Source organism: Schistocerca nitens, chromosome 9 (genome assembly GCF_023898315.1).
Source record: "Schistocerca nitens isolate TAMUIC-IGC-003100 chromosome 9, iqSchNite1.1, whole genome shotgun sequence".
NCBI classification, from domain to species: Eukaryota; Metazoa; Arthropoda; class Insecta; order Orthoptera; family Acrididae; genus Schistocerca; species Schistocerca nitens.
The window spans coordinates 478,580,177-478,598,199 of record NC_064622.1 but is presented as its reverse complement, the minus strand read 5'-3'; positions in this window follow the sequence as shown (position 1 = coordinate 478,598,199).

Here is an 18,023-nt window from a genome sequence, read left to right as displayed (position 1 = left end):
GTCTTTAGCCAATCGTGCCTCCCATGGAGTGGCCAGGGAGGGAAATGATCTTGGATTGTATTGCTTGCTGTTGAGGTTAGACCTCGATCGCTTAGAGGCTGCTGGTGGAGGCCCACCAGGTTGGTTGGTTGGTTGGGTTAAAGATTAAAGGGACCAAACTACAAAGGTCATCGGTCCCTTGTTTCATAAAAACCCAGAGCACAGTGAAACTATCCACCAGTCAGGCGAAGCACTAATAGAAAAATTCCGGGGGAAGAAAAGCCCCATGGTCCATTGTAAGACAACATGGCAAACAGAGCACAGCAACAAAAACAACATAGAGAACAAAGGCAGAAGGAATTAAAACTGCATAGCAGAGGACTGTGGCTGGCTGATCACGAAAATAATAGGATGAGCCAGCCACTCTGCAACACGTTAAAACCTCCAGCCTAAAAGTTTAGGGTGGAGTCGAATTACAACACAAAACTAATTAAAAGATACAGCTCAAAAGAGGGTGATGTTAAAAAAATGTAAATGGACCTATAAAAGCCGCTTGCAAGAATAAAACTTAAAACCCGATCTGCCATAGAGACATTGTCACCTAAAAGAGAGGTTACATCACCCAGGAGATTAAAATCACGCCTGAGAGCGGTTAAAAGAGGACATTCCAACAATATATGGGCCACCGTCATGTTCGCACCACAGCAACAATGAGGGGGGTCCTCTCGACACAGATGACCATGCGTCAGCCAAGAGTGATCAATGCGAGCCTACACAGAACAACAGAATCCCTGCGAGAGGCCCGCATGGAGGAACCCCACACAGTCGTGGTCGCCTTTACCTGCCGCAGCTTGTTGGGTGCAGACAGAGTGCGCCATTCATCTCCCCACATCCCAAAGACCCGACGGTGCAAAACCGTTCGGAGATCAGTTGCCGGGAGGCCGATCTCCAACGGCAGTTTGCGGGTAGCTTCTTTGGCTAACTTGTCGGCGAGTTCGTTTCCCGCTATCCCAACGTGTCCCGGGGTCCATATGAACACCAACGAACGACCACGCTGTTCAAGAGCGGGAATAGACCCCTGGATGGCACCAACAATGGGATGGCGTGAGTAGCACTGGTGAAGAGACTGCAGACTACTGAGCGAGTCACTGCAAATGATGAAGGACTCTCCAGTGCTGGTACTAATATGCTCAAGGGCACGAAAAATGGCTGTCAGTTCTGCGGTATAAACACTGCAGCCTTGCGGCAAGGAGCGCTGGTCGACATAGTCCACATGAGCATAAGCGTACCCCACACGGCCATCAACCATCGAGCCATCGGTATAGATAACCTCCGAGGCATGGTATGCGCTTAGGAGAGCAAGGAATTGGCGGCGCAAGACTGCAGGAGGTTGGTTGGTTGGTTGGTTTGGGGGATGAAAGGGACCAGACTGCTATGGTCATCGGTCCCTTTTTCCAAAGACAAAGAACACACACAGAGAATAAAAAACGAGGAACAGAACAGTTCACAGACGATACAGAACAAGAGAAACTGAGACAAAGACAAGACAAAACGAACTAAAACCACACAGAGTGTGACGGTGGTTGGCCGACCATAGAAATAAAAAAGGAAAAGCCAACCACGTAGAAAAATATTAAAAAAATCTGTTTAAAATCATAGGCCAAAGGCCATAATCAACACAAAACAATAAAATAAAACAGAAACACTCAGATGAAATGATAAAATCCCCCTGCCCGAATAAAACGTAAAACTAAGTCAGCCATAGTGGAGTCATCTGTTAAAAGGACAGGGAGCGTATCAGGCAGCGCAAATGTCTGCCGGACCACAGCTAAAAGGGGGCAGGCCATCAAAATGTGGGCCACCGTCAAAGCCGCCCCACATCGACATAGAGGACGGTCCTCCCGGCGCAGTAAATAACTGTGTTGTCAGCCGGGAGTGGCCAATTTGGAGCCGGCAAAGAACTACTCAGTCCCTGCGAGTGGCTCGCAGCCCTCGTCTCCTTGACATCATGGAGTTTATTGCGCGTTGTCAGTTCGCGCCATTCATCGTCCCATAGCGCCAAGATTTTGCGGCGGAAGACTGCCCGCAAATCAGTCTCTGGGAGGCCAACGTCCATAGGTGGCTTACTGGTTGCCTCTTTCGCCAGGCGGTCAACGTGTTCGTTACCCGGGATACCGACATGACGGGGGGTCCACACAAAGACCACAGAGCGGCCGCAATGGGCAAGAGTATGCAGAGACCCTTGGATAGCCATCACCAGACGAGAACGAGGGAAACACTGGTCGAGAGCTCGTAAACCGCTCAGGGAATCACTACAGATAACAAAGGACTTACCTGAGCAGGAGCGGATATACTCTAGTGCTCGAAAGATGGCGACCAGCTCAGCAGTGTAAACGCTGCAGCCATCCTGCAAAGAACGTTGTTCGGAACGGTCCCCTAGAGTGAGCGCATACCTGACACGACCAGCAACCATCGAACCGTCAGTGTAAACAATGCCAGAGCCCTGATACGTGGCCAGGATGGAATGAAAGCGGCGGCGGAAGGCCTCTGGAGGGACTGAGTCCTTCGGGCACTGTGCCAAGTCGAGCCGAAGGCAAGGGCGACGAACACACCATGAGGGTGTATGCAAAGTAGCCCGGAAAGGAGGTGGAACAGTGAAAACCTGAAGCCCAGAGAGAAGCTCTTCGACGCGGACCGCTATTGTACAACCAGAGCGGGGCCGACGTTCTGGCAGACGGACGACCGATCGCGGGAACAGGAGACGATAATTAGGATGCCCGGGCGAGCTTAGAACATGGGCAGCATAAGCGGCCAGCAAACGTTGGCGTCGGAACCGCAGTGGAGGGACACCTGCCTCCACTAGTAAGCTGTCCACAGGGCTGGTGCGGAAAGCACCAGTGGCAAGGCGTATCCCGCTGTGGAGAATTGGGTCCAGCACCCGTAACGCAGATGGGGATGCTGAGCCATAAGCCAGGCTCCCATAATCCAAGCGGGACTGGATTAACGCCTGGTAGAGCCGGAACAGGGTAGAGCGGTCGGCGCCCCAGCGGGTGTGGCTCCAACATCGCAGTGCATTGAGATGCCGCCAACACGCCCGTTTGAGCTGCCGGATATGAGGCAGCCAAGTCAACCGGGCATCGAAAACCACCCCCAAAAACCTGTGGGTCTCCACCACAGCAAGGAGTTCGTCGAAAAGATAAAGCCGCGGCTCAGGATGGACTGTTCGGCGCCGGCAGAAATGCATAACGCGGGTCTTGGCTGCCGAAAACTGAAACCCACGCGCTACAGCCCAAGACTGCGCCTTACGGATAGCGCCCTGTAGCTGACGTTCAGCAGCTGCAATGCCAGTAGAGCTGTAGTAAAGGCAGAAGTCGTCAGCATACAGGGAAGCGGAGACACAATTTCCCACGGCCGCAGCAAGCCCGTTAATGGCTATTAAAAACAGACACTTAAAACAGAACCCTGTGGCACACCGTTCTCCTGGACGCGGGAGGAACTATACGAGGCCGCGACTTGCACGCGGAAGGTATGACACGACAGAAAATTGCGGATAAAGATCGGCAGAGGACCCCGAAGACCCCATCCATGAAGCGTAGAAAGGATGTGATGACGCCATGTCGTATCGTACGCCTTACGCATGTCGAAAAAGACAGCGACCAGGTGCTGACGGCGGGCAAAGGCCGTACGGATGGCCGACTCCAGGCTCACCAGATTGTCGGTGGCGGAGCGGCCTTTACGGGACCCACCCTGAGACGGAGCCAGAAGGCCCCGAGACTCCAGTACCCAATTCAAGCGCCGGCTCACCATCCGTTCAAGCAACTTGCAAAGAACGTTGGTGAGGCTAATGGGACGGTAGCTGTCCACCTCCAGAGGGGTCTTTCCAGGTTTCAAAACGGGGATGACAATGCCTTCAAGCCATTGCGACGGAAACTCCCCCTCGACCCAAAGACGGTTGTAAAGATCGAGAAGGCGCCGCTGGCAGTCCACTGAAAGGTCTTTCAGTATCTGACAGTGGATGCCATCTGGCCCAGGAGCGGTATCAGGGCAAGCAGATAGGGCACTGCGAAATTCCCACTCACTAAATGGAGCATTGTAAGATTCTGGGTTTTTGGTGCGAAACGAAAGGCTCCGACGTTCCATCCGCTCATTAATGGAGCGGAAGGCCTGGGGGTAATTCGCAGAAGCGGAACTCATAGCAAAATGCTCTGCTAAGCGATTTGCAAAGACGTCGGAGTCAGTACAAACTGCTCCATTCAGTGAGAGCGCAGGGACGCTGACAGGTGGCCGATAGCCGTAGACGCGTCGAATCTTGGCCCAGACCTGTGATGGAGTGACATGGAGGCCAATGGTGGAAACATACCGCTTCAAGCATTCCTGCTTGCCTTGGCGGATAAGGAGGCGGGGCCGTGCACGCAGCCGTTTGAAGGCGATAAGGTGGTCTATGGATGGATGTCGCTTATGACGCTGGAGCGCCCGCCGGCGATCTTTAATCGCTTCAGCGATCTCAGGCGACCACCAAGGCACAGCCTTCCGCCGAGGGGACCCAGAGGAATGGGGAATGGCAGATTCGGCGGCAGTAACGATGCCGGTGGTGACCGAGTGAACCACCGCATCAATGTCATCATTAGAGAGAGGCTCAATAGCGGCAGCGGAGGAGAACAAGTCCCAGTCAGCCTTATTCATTGCCCATCTGCTAGGGCGCCCAGAAGAGTGACGCTTTGGTAGTGACAAAAAGAGCGGAAAGTGGTCACTACCACACAGGTCGTCATGCACACTCCATTGGACAGACGGTAAGAGGCTATGGCTACAGATTGAAAGGTCAATGGCGGAGTAGGTGCCATGCGCCACACTGAAGTGTGTGAAGGCACCATCATTTAACAGCGAGAGATCGAGCTGCGACAATAAATGCTCAACGATGGCGCCTCGACCTGTTGCCACTGCCCAACCCCACAGAGGGTTATGGGCGTTGAAGTCGCCTAATAGCAAGAAAGGTGGCGGCAATTGGGCGACTAGTGTAGCCAGGACATGCTGCGAGACATCACCACCCGGTGGAATGTAAAGACTGCAGACGGTAACAGCCTGTGGCGTCCACACGTGTACAGCGACAGCCTCTAAAGGCATCTGGAGAGGGACAGACTCGCTGTGCAGAGCGTGAAGGACATATATGCAGACGCCACCAGGCACCCTTTCATAAGCTGCTCGGTTCTTATAATAACACCGATAGCCACGGAGGGCGGGGGTTCGCATTGCTGGAAACCAAGTTTCCTGGAGAGCAATGCAGAAGAAAGGGTGAAGGCTGATAAGTTGGTGGAGCTCAGCTAGATGGTGGAAGAAACCGCTGCAGTTCCACTGGAGGATGGTATTGGCCATGGATGGGAAAGGCGTGAAGGGACTGGGGAGGCAGATTACGCCTCCGGGGCCCCTGCTGCTACTGAATCACCACCTGTACTACAGCCATCCATTGCGTCCGAGGGACTGGCGAGATCCAGGTCCTCAGCGGACGCCAGAATCTCCATCTTCGGACGCAGAGGGAGAAGGTTGCGGTGGAACAGGTGCCACCGCAATGTCAGGATTCTTGGGAGCCTCTGTCTTCGACTGCTTTGCGCGCTGTGCCTTTGGTGGTTCTGGCTGGGAGGTCCTCACTGGGTCAGTCTCAGGGACTGAAGACGACCGCGACGCCCTACGACCAGCGACCGGTGGTTTTTTGGCAAACTTGCGGGTGTCCGCTTTGGCACTGGGCAAAGTCTGGGATGGGAGGGCCCCAAGGGACCCCTTCCGGGCGAGAGGAGCCGAAGAAGGCCCACACTTCTCCGGCTGTGAAGGGGGAACAGATGTCCCCGGTGGTTGGGGTGGTGTTGCTCCTGAAGTAGATGGAGCAGGAGCAACAGGGAGTGAAGTGCCCCCCACAACCAAGGGGGCCAGTGAATTCTGACAGAGCTGAGTCCGAACTGTTTGGGACGACACTGAAGAGGTTCGGTGTTGCAGCAGCAGCATAGGTGGACGGCATGGGCACAGGATGTAGCCGCTCAAACTTCCGCCTTGCCTCGGTGTAGGTCAGTCGGTCCAGGGTCTTATATTCCATTATCTTCCTTCCCTTCTGGAAGATCCGACAGTCCGGCGAGCAGGGGGAATGCTGTTCTCCACAGTTAACACAGATAGGAGGCGGGGCACATGGAGTATCAGGATGAGATGGGCGTCCGCAATCTCGACATGTGAGGCTGGAAGTGCAGCGGGAAGGCATATGGCCTAACTTCCAGCACTTGAAGCACCGCAACGGGGGAGGGATATAGGGCTTGACGTCACATCGGTAGACCATCACCTTGACCTTTTCCGGTAATGTATCACCCTCGAAGGCCAAGATGAAGGCACCGGTAGCAACCTGATTGTCCCTCGGACCCCGATGAACGCGCCGGACGAAATGTACACCTCTACGTTCTACGTTGGCGCGCAGCTCGTCATCAGACTGCAAAAGGAGGTCCCTATGGAAAATAACACCCTGGACCATATTTAAACTCTTATGCGGTGTGATCGTAACAGCAACATCCCCCAACTTGTCACAAGCAAGTAACCGCCGTGACTGGGCAGAGGATGCCGTTTGTATCAGGGCCGATCCAGAGCGCATTTTTGACAAACCCTCCACCTCCCCAAACTTGTCCTCTAAATGCTCGACGAAGAACTGAGGCTTTGTGGAGAGAAAAGACTCCCCATCAGCTCTCGTACAAACTAAGAATCGGGGCGAATATTTGCTACTGCCTTCCTGAGATTCACGTTCCTCCCACGGCGTGGCCAGAGAGGGGAACGTTTTCGGATTGTACTTTTCAGCATTAAATTGAGCCCGAGAACTCTTAGAGACTGCTGGCGGCTGGCCGCCAGCGAGAGATGATGTACCACGCTTCATTGCGGGTCATCCGCCCTGATGCCACCTACTCCGACCAAGGGCCCTCCCCACGGGCGCCACCCAGCCGCAGCAATAGCCACCTGGCAGGACGGCCATTGCCGGGAGTCCCGATGCCCCAGGGAGATGGGCATCTACTCCTTGGCATACGTGGGGAGTTTACGGCGCAGACATCAGTAGAGCGATCCCTGTGTTGTCAGGGGGCTACAACCAAGAGGGTACATGGCGGCCCCACCACAATGGACTGGCTACCTTGCTGGATCTTAGGTGCAAAACTGTCCAAGGTCGTCGTCGCAGTTAAAAGAAACACTGCAGAGTGCAGCGTGGGAATCGCACCCAGGGACGTATCCTCGCCCAAGAGATGGAAAACGAGCGGGACACCATTCCAACGACGAGAAAGCCGGCTAAAGGTCTAATTTCACGACGGATACAGTGCAACCATGTAAGGCGCCCTTCCCCAATTGGCTCGCTCTTCGGAATAATTTAGAAAGATGGAGGTCAAACCCGAGAGGGGACCATCACATAAGGCCGAAACATTTAAGAATCCTTTTAGTCGCCTCTTACGACAGCCAGGAATACCGGGAGCCTATTCTAACCCCCGAACCCGCAGGGGGAACTGCAGGAGGAACTAAATCTTTTGGCCATCGGGAAAGTTCCAGCCGAATCTGCGGCCGACAAATACACCAAGGTGGTGTATGTGGGCGGACCTGGAAAACAGATGGAAGAGGTAAACACTCGAGTTCATTAAGGAGCGACCAAACACGGATCCGAATTATATGGCCTGATCGCGGCCGCCGGTGTGGGAGATGAACTGCCGCATTAGCGAAAAGGAGACGATAGTTAGGGTGACGGGGCGAACAACGGACGTGGGCAGCATAGTTGGCTAACAGCTGTTGACGCCGAATACGAAGTGGAGGAACCCCAGCCTCAGCAAGGAGGCTATGAACAGGACTGATGCGGAATGCTCCTGTCGCCTGTCGAACCCCACAGTGGTGAACGGGATCCAGCAGTTGCAACGCTGAGGGCGACGCTGAGCAATACGCCACACTCTTATAATCCTGTCGGGACAGCACAAGGGCTTTGTAGAGCAGCAGCAGCGTGTGACGATCTGCACCCCAAGTTGTGTTGCTCAGGCAGCGGAGGGCATTCAGATGCTGCCAGCACTGACGCTTGAGCTGACGAATATGTGGAAGCCAAGTAAGCCAGGCATTGTACAGCAATCCCAGAAAACGGTAAGTGTCAACAACCTTGAGTATGGCATACTGAAGATAAAGCTCAGGGTGAGGCTGGACAGTTCGACGCCGACAAAAGTGCATAACACAAGTCTTCGCAGGAGAAAATTGAAAGCCATGGGCTAGGACCCACGCCTGCGCCTTGCGTATGGCTCCCTGAAACCGACGTTCTGCAACACCAATGGTGGAGGAGCTGAAAAAGATGAAGAAATCGTCAGCATATAACGTGGGAGCGACAGACGACCCTACTGCTGCTGCAAGGCCATTAATGGCCACAAGGAAAAGGGGCACGCTCAATACAGAGCCCTGTGGAACGCCGTTCTCCTGGATATGAAGTGAACTATGGGATGTGCCAATTAAAACGCGGAATGTCCGAACAGATAAAAAATTCTGAATAAAAATGGGGAGAGAGCCCCGGAGACCCCACCCATGCAACGTGGCGAGAATATGGTGATGCCACGTCGTGTCATATGCTCTGGAGAGGTCGAAAAAGACGGAGACGAGGTGTTTGCGCCTGGAAAAAGCAGTGCGGATTGCAGACTCAAGGAAGACCAAAGTATCGGCGGTGGAACGGCCCTGACGGAAGCCGCTCTGGCACTGAGCCAGAAGACCCCGAGACTCGAGCATCCAACACAGCCGTCGACTCACCATGCGTTCCAGTAGCTTGCACAGAGTGTTTGTCAAGCTGATGGGCCGATAGCTATCCACATTAAGTGGGTCCTTACCAGGCTTCAGCACCGGAACGATGGTACTCTCTCGCCACTGCGACGGAAAGACACCATCGCCCCATATGCGGTTGAAGATGGCAAGAACACACCGCTGACAGTCCGGGGACAGGTGTTTGAGTATCTGATTGTGGATGCCATCTGGCCCAGAGGCTGTATCAGGGCACTTTTGAGTTCCCACAAACTAAATGGGGTGTTATACGCCTCAGGGTGGCGAGAAGCAAAAGAAAGCCGTTTGCATTCCTCCTGGCGTTTTAGCGCGCGAAACGCGGGCGGGTAATTCCCCGACGCACAGGCCCGAACATAGTGCTGTGCGAAATGCTCGGCGATTGCATCGGCATCGGTGGATAGCGCCCCATTGATGGTAGGCCCTGTGACACCTGTAGAGTGCTGCAATCCAAAGATGAGCCGAATCTTCATCCACACCTGGGAGGGTGAAGTACGGGAACCAATGGTGGAAACGTACCTCTCCCAGCACCCCTGTTTCCGCCTCTTGATGAGCCGCCGTGCCTGAGCACGGAGACGTTCGAAGAAAATAAGGTTCTCCAAAGACGGGTGCCGCTTATGTCACTGAAGAGCTCGCCGACCTTCTTTAATGGCTTCAGCGACCTCCGGAGACCACCAAGGCACTGACTTTCGCCGGGGGCACCCTAACGAACGAGGAATGGTACGTTCCGCAGCGGAAACAATCGCTTATGTCAGTGTCTCAACCGCCACATCGATGGTACCGTGGGGGAGAGATTCAAAAGTGGCAGCAGAGGAGAACATTTCCCAGTTTGCCTTGCTAAATGCCCATCGAGGCAGGCGTTCAAGGGATCGACGCTGGGGTAGTGAAAGGAAGATTGGAAAATGGTCACTACCACACAAGTCGTCATGGACTCTCCAGTGGACCGATGGTACAAGCCCTGGGCTGCACAACCAAAGATCTATGGCCGAGAACGTGCCATGCGCCACACTGAAATGCGTGACAGCGCCAGTGTTTAACAGGCAGAGGTCGATTTGGGAGATGAGATTCTCGACATCTCTGCCTCGGCCAGTAATCTTCGATCCACCCCACAGGGGATTATGGGCGTTAAAATCCCCAAGGAGAAAAAAAGGCGTGGGAAGTTGGGCGACAAGTGCAGCCAATTCGGTCAGGGAGACCGTACCACCTGGAGGGAGATAGACACTGCAGACGGTTATGTCCTGGGTAGTCCTTACGCGGACAGCCACAGCTTCCAATGATGTTTGAAGGGGCACAGGAGCACTATATACAGAGGTAAGGACACACACGCAGGCTCCACCTGACACACAATTGTAAGTGCTACGGTTGCAGTAATAACCCCTGTATCTACGAAGGACAGGGGTCCGCATTGCCGGGAACCAGGTTTCCTGGAGGGCAATGCATAAAGCAGGTGTCATGCTTAGAAGCTGACGTAACTCAGATAGATGGCTAAAATAACCGCCACAATTCCACTGGAGGATTGTACAAAGCGTGTCCTGTAGGGGCATGCAGGCACTGAAAAATCAAATTACTTCACAGGGTTACATGCTGCCATCGACTGAGAGACGGACGTCGCTACGTCCATCGTTTCTGAGGAGACGGCGAGATCTAGGTCATCAGGGGACGCAAAGAGCTCGACCTCATCCTCAGAGGCTGAGCTGACAGGAAGCGGTGTTGCAGGAACCACTAGGTCCTTAGGTTGGTTGGTTGGTTTGAGGATTAAAGGGACCAAACTGCAGAGGTCATCGGTCCCTTGTTTCATAAACACACAGAGCACAGGGAAACCATCCATTAGTCATTCGAAACAAGATAAAAATGCCAGGGGAAGAAAATCGCCAAGGTCAAGATTAAAGAAACATGGAAAACGGAGCACAGCAACAAAAACAACACAGAGAAGAAAGGCAGAAGGGATTAAAACTGCACAGCAGAGGACTGTTGCTGACTGATCACGAAAATAATAGGATGAGCCAGCCACTCTGCAACACGTTAAAACCTCCAGCCTAAAAGATTAGGGTGGAGTCGAATTACAACACACAACAAAGTAAAAGATACAGCACAAAAGAGGGTGATGCAATAAAATTAGAGGGACCGATAAAACCCACTTGCTCGAAGAAAACCTAAAACACGATCTGCCATAGAGACATCGTCAGCTAAAAGACACGATAAATCACCCAAGAGGTTAAAAGTTCGCCTGAGGGCGGTTAAAAGAGGACAGTCCAATAATATATGGGCCACCGTCATATTCGCACCACAGCGACAATGAGGGGGGTCCTCTCGACGCAACAGATGACCATGCGTCAGCCAAGAGTGGCCAATGCGGAGCCAACAAAGATTAACAGAATCCCTGCGAGAGGCCCGCATGGAGGAACCCCACACAGTCGTTGTCCCCTTTACCTGCCGCAGCTTGTTGGGGGCAGACAGAGTGCGCCATTCGTCTGCCCACATCCGAAGGACCCGACGGCGTAACACCGATCGGAGATCAGTTGCCGGGAGGCCGATCGCCAACGGCAGTTTGCGGGTGGCTTCTTTAGCTAACGTGTCGGCGTGTTCGTTGCCCGCTATCCCAACGTGTCCCGGGGTCCATATGAACACCACTGAACGTCCACGCTGTCCAAGAGCATGAACGGACTCCTGGATGGCAACAACAATGGGATGGCGTGGGTAGCACTGGTCAAGAGCCTGCAGACTACTGAGCGAGTCACTGCAAATGACAAAAGACTCACTAGTGCTGGTACGAATACGCTCAAGGGCACGAAAAATGGCTGTTAGCTCTGCGGTGTAAACACTGCAGCCGTCCGGCAAGGAGCGCTGGTCTACATAGTCCGCATGAGCGTAAGCGTACCCCACACGGCCATCAACCATCGAGCCATCTGTATAGATTATCTCAGAGTCACGGGATGCGTCGAGGAGAGCAAGAAATTGGCGGCGCAAGACTGCAGGAGGAACTGAATCCTTTTGCCATTGTGAGAGCTCCAGCCGAAGCTGCGGCCGATGAATACACCAAGGTGGTGTATGTGGGTGGACCTGAAAAGCAGACGGAAGGGGCAAAGACTCGAGTTCACGAAGGAGTGACCGAACACGGATCCCAATTGCGAGGCCTGATCGCGGCCGCCGACGTGGGATATGGACTGCCGCATCGGCGAAAAGGAGACGGTAGTTAGGGTGACGGGGAGAACAATGGACGTGGGCAGCATAGTTGGCTAAGAGTTGTTGACGCCGAATGTGGAGCGGAGGAATCCCCGCCTCAGCAAGTAGGCTATTAACAGGACTGGTGCGGAATGCTCCTGTCGCCTGTCGAACCCCACAGTGGTGAACGGGGTCCAGCAGTTGCAACGCTGAGGGCGACGCTGAGCCATACGCCACACTCCCATAATCCAGTCGGGACAGCACAAGGGCTTTGTAGAGCTGCAGCAGCGTGGTACGGTCTGCACCCCAAGTTGTGTTGCTCAGGCAGCGGAGGGCATTCAGATGCTGCCAGCACTGACGCTTGAGCTGACGAATATGTGGAAGCCAAGTAAGCCAGGCATTGAACAGCAATCCCAGAAAACGGTAAGTGTCAACAACCTTGAGTATGGCATACTGAAGATAAAGCTCAGGGTGAGGCTGGACAGTTCGACGCCGACAAAAGTGCATAACACAAGTCTTCGCAGGAGAAAATTGAAAGCCATGGGCTAGGACCCACGCCTGCGCCTTGCGAATGGCTCCCTGCAACCGACGTTCTGCAACACCAATGGTGGAGGAGCTGAAAAAGATGAAGAAATCGTCAGCATATAACGTGGGAGCGACAGACGACCCTACTGCTGCTGCAAGGCCATTAATGGCCACAAGGAAAAGGGGCACGCTCAATACAGAGCCCTGTGGAACGGCGTTCTCCTGGATATGAACTGAACTATGGGATGTGCCAATTAAAACGCGGAATGTCCGAACAGATAAAAAATTCTGAATAAAAATGGGGAGAGAGCCCCGGAGACCCCACCCATGCAACGTGGCGTGAATGTGGTGATGCCACGTCGTGTCATATGCTCTGGAGAGGTCGAAAAAGACGGAGACGAGGTGTTTGCGCCTGGAAAAAGCAGTGCGGATTGCAGACTCAAGGAAGACCAAAGTATCGGCGGTGGAACGGCCCTGACGGAAGCCGCTCTGGCACTGAGCCAGAAGACCCCGAGACTCGAGCATCCAACACAGCCGTCGACTCACCATGCGTTCCAGTAGCTTGCACAGAGTGTTTGTCAAGCTGATGGGCCGATAGCTATCCACATTAAGTGGGTCCTTACCAGGCTTCAGCACCGGAACGATGGTACTCTCTCGCCACTGCGACGGAAAGACACCATCGCCCCATATGCGGTTGAAGATGGCAAGAACACACCGCTGACAGTCCGGGGACAGGTGTTTGAGTATCTGATTGTGGATGCCATCTGGCCCAGAGGCTGTATCAGGGCACTTTTGAGTTCCCACAAACTAAATGGGGTGTTATACGCCTCAGGGTGGCGAGAAGCAAAAGAAAGCCGTTTGCATTCCTCCTGGCGTTTTAGCGTGCGAAACGCGGGCGGGTAATTCCCCGACGCACAGGCCCGAACATAGTGCTGTGCGAAATGCTCGGCGATTGCATCGGCATCGGTGGATAGCGCCCCATTGATGGTAGGCCCTGTGACACCTGTAGAGTGCTGCAATCCAAAGATGAGCCGAATCTTCATCCACACCTGGGAGGGTGAAGTACGGGAACCAATGGTGGAAACGTACCTCTCCCAGCACCCCTGTTTCCGCCTCTTGATGAGCCGCCGTGCCTGAGCACGGAGACGTTCGAAGAAAATAAGGTTCTCCAAAGACGGGTGCCGCTTATGTCACTGAAGAGCTCGCCGACCTTCTTTAATGGCTTCAGCGACCTCCGGAGACCACCAAGGCACTGACTTTCGCCGGGGGCACCCTAACGAACGAGGAATGGTACGTTCCGCAGCGGAAACAATCGCTTATGTCAGTGTCTCAACCGCCACATCGATGGTACCGTGGGGGAGAGATTCAAAAGTGGCAGCAGAGGAGAACATTTCCCAGTTTGCCTTGCTAAATGCCCATCGAGGCAGGCGTTCAAGGGATCGACGCTGGGGTAGTGAAAGGAAGATTGGAAAATGGTCACTACCACACAAGTCGTCATGGACTCTCCAGTGGACCGATGGTACAAGCCCTGGGCTGCACAACCAAAGATCTATGGCCGAGAACGTGCCATGCGCCACACTGAAATGCGTGACAGCGCCAGTGTTTAACAGGCAGAGGTCGAGTTGGGAGATGAGATTCTCGACATCTCTGCCTCGGCCAGTAATCTTCGATCCACCCCACAGGGGATTATGGGCGTTAAAATCCCCAAGGAGAAGAAAAGGCGTGGGAAGTTGGGCGACAAGTGCAGCCAATTCGGTCAGGGAGACCGTACCACCTGGAGGGAGATAGACACTGCAGACGGTTATGTCCTGGGTAGTCCTTACGCGGACAGCCACAGCTTCCAATGATGTTTGAAGGGGCACAGGAGCACTATATACAGAGGTAAGGACATACACGCAGGCTCCACCTGACACACAATTGTAAGTGCTACGGTTGCAGTAATAACCCCTGTATCTACGAAGGACAGGGGTCCGCATTGCCGGGAACCAGGTTTCCTGGAGGGCAATGCATAAAGCAGGTGTCATGCTTAGAAGCTGACGTAACTCAGATAGATGGCTAAAATAACCGCCACAATTCCACTGGAGGATTGTACAAAGCGTGTCCTGTAGGGGCATGCAGGCACTGAAAAATCAAATTACTTCACAGGGTTACATGCTGCCATCGACTGAGAGACGGACGTCGCTACGTCCATCGTTTCTGAGGAGACGGCGAGATCTAGGTCATCAGGGGACGCAAAGAGCTCGACCTCATCCTCAGAGGCTGAGCTGACAGGAAGCGGTGTTGCAGGAACCACTAGGTCCTTAGGTTTCTTAGAGAGCTTTCTCTTCTCTCTCTTGTCTTTTGGAGGGGGGTTTACATGCTGAGAGGGCTTTCCTGACGCATTATCAGGAACAGAGGAAGAGCGTGAAGCCCTTCGACCAGCAGGTGGTGGCTTCTTCAGCCACTGGCTAGTGTCTTGTGAGACACTGGGGAAGTTCTTGGAAGGGACTCCCCCAAGGGATCCCTTCCGAACAAGTGAGGCCGGAGGAGGCACGTGCGTCCCCGTCTGATCAGCCGGAGAGGGCTGTCGCCCCTCCGGCTGAGAAGCCGGAGAGGGCTGTCGCCTCCCCGGCTGAGCAGCCGGAGAGGGCTGTCGCCTCTCCGGCTGAGCAGCCGGAGAGGGCGGTCGCCTCTCCGGCTGAGAGGTGGGGACTGACGTCCCCAGTTGTTCGGGGCACACTGCTCCCAAAGTGGGTGTTTTAGGAGCAGTGGTGGGGCAGGCGTAACGTGACTGTTCTGTGGGCCAACTGTGAGAGGAATCTTTGCCGGAACTGGTGGCGGCAGTGTTACAGCAGCATAACTCCTCAACATAGGTGTGGGGTTGAGCCGTTCTAATTTCTTCCTCGCCTCTTGGTAAGTTAAACGGTCCAGGGTCTTAATTTCTTGTATCTTCCGCTCTCGTTGGTAGACTGCACAGTCTGGCGAGCAGGGAGAATGATGCTCTCCACAGTTAACGCAGGTGGGAGGCGGAGCACACGGAGCATTGGGATGAGAAGGTCTGCGGACAGATAGGAGCCATATTCACTAATTAGTTATTATAAAATATTACTATTGTTCAGTGCTATGTAGGGATTTATGTGTGCATCTAAGATGAAATAACATTGAAACTGTACGGAGCCGTTGTTAGCAATACTGACTAAGGCAATTAAATTGGTTATTGTGCTCTCAAATGCTGTAGTGCCTGCTTATTACTCAAAGTATTTCTATGCTATCCGTCTCCTATTAATCGCAAAAGAAATAACGGTGATTTTATAGTTTACATACAGCTACCAGGGACCGACTGCATGTCGGCAAACGTCTTAGTTAAGGCAGAAGGCTCATCGCCATTTACCTTGTTTGTGATTTAAATCCAATTTCTTTTAATGTGTGGTGTAGTACAGCAAAGAAAGTTTCCAGCTCTGTCTGGTCCCTTAGGTTTCTCTGCTTGTAGTTGCTATGTCTCATATCCGGTAGAGGTCGAACATGATCATGACACAAATAAATTAAGTGGCAATGTGAACTATGTTCTCGATCTTGAGAACGCTACGCGTTCTGCATACGATTTGAGGTGACATATAAAGTATCACATACAGTACTTAAGTTTTTGAAATGTCTTTGCTGTTCCCGCCAGAAAGTGGTGCAAAATTCACAACAGATTTCTGAATCTTCACAAGAGAATAATAATTTAATCAATATATAAATAATTTTCTTAAAAAAATCACCACACACCCTGCATGAATTTACACATAAATATTCTCTTCATTTTGCAGTAACGCAGACAATCAAACTTATTCACAGAGATTTGGCAAATTCTGAACCAGTAAAGAAGTTTTACATGGGAAGACCCAGAATATGAATGAGTCTTTCAATAATGTTGTGTGGTGCCGTGTGCGTAAAAATATGTTTGTTGGCCTTATGACTATATAGTTACAAGTGAGTGATGCTATAATAACTTTTAATGGTGGGAACTATGAAAGACTTAAGGTTCTGGAGAAGTTAGGGGTAAGATTTGTACAGACCACCGCTAAAGGACTGCGGGAACTGGATGAGCTGCGTGTACGTGAAGCAGAGTTAACTGTTCAGCAAATGATAAAAGAAGCGAGAAAGAAAAGGAGGAGGCAAGCACTGGGCTGTTGTGAGACTGAATAAGACACAGACTATGGGCCTGGGCAGTTCTAAAGCATAAAAGACGCAGAAATTTAAGTCTGTATAATAATTTGTGATATAAAAGGATTTATACCTCAGTATCTGTGAACTGGTTTTTTTGCAATAAACGACCCGTTTTCCAAAACAGTACTGATGGTAGACACATGAATTTTTCACAGCATGCCGGGTGTGAGATTCAACACATAATGAACTAGAATAATTAAAATATCCCGAGTTGTTTTGTTTTTATGTTTCTTTGTTTACAAAATTCTGTCAAAAAATTGAGTGTTTGAAAGAAAAAAGATACCATGCCACACAATACAATTTTAGTAATAATTCTAGTTCAGTGTATCTAGAAAGGTGCATTCAATAATTAGGGAAAATTGTAAGTTGGTGTCTTAAACAGCTTCCAAGATAATAGGTCACAAAACTCGATAATTTAACATTGGTGGCATAGGACGTACCATGTCCCCTTAAAAGTTCTGCAGCGAGGTCTTTGATTGCGATCTGTTGATCACCTTGAATAAGACTGTCCGCACTTCTCAACATTGGAGAAGACAGCTGCGTGAGGTCGGCTGGTATGCGGGATGTCGGACAAGTTTGAGCGGTCTAATTGCGATGATCATAGACGCCTCGCCCAACTACTCAACATGCTTGTGTTCACTGCCAGGTCTCTGCAGACACTCTGCAGGTGCGGTGGTGGTGGTGGCGGTTGTTGGGATGTTTAAGGGGGACTAAACAGCGAAGGTCATCAGTCCCCCATTCCAAAAACAGGCGAGCCGAGAATGTGCGTAGCAGGTAAAAACCAAAGGGGGGAGGAGACTACCCCCCAGGCACTAAAAGAACACAAATGCATCAACAAACACTACAAACAAGAAGAGGAAAGATGAACACTAGACAGAAAGAAACAGAAGATAAGAAGATGGCCGAAGACTGGTTGACTGACCACGAGAACAAAAAAAAAAAAAAAAAGGGAAAGAGTCAACCATCAGACTATACACCAAAACAGCAACAAATTTGGAGAGACGCTAGGACAAAAGACACAGAAAGGGAAAGGTGCAGGACCTCCCTAAATAGAACCATAAAAAGGACTACCACGGATAAAATTTAAAACGTCATCAGCCATGGAGGCATCGTCGCATAAAACCAAAGGCAAAGTGCCCGGGAGATTAAAAGACTGCCGGAGGGTGCGCAGTCGGGGACACTCCAATAAAATAGGGCGACCGTCAGCCGGGACCCACACCGACACAGGGGGGGATCCTCCTGACGCAAAAGATGGCCGTGCGTCAGGTATGTATGGCCGATGCGGAGCCGACACAGGATGACAGAGTCCCTGCGAGAAGCCCGCAGGGAGGAGCGTCTGCAGGCGCCTATTGGTATCTGCGCTGTTGTGT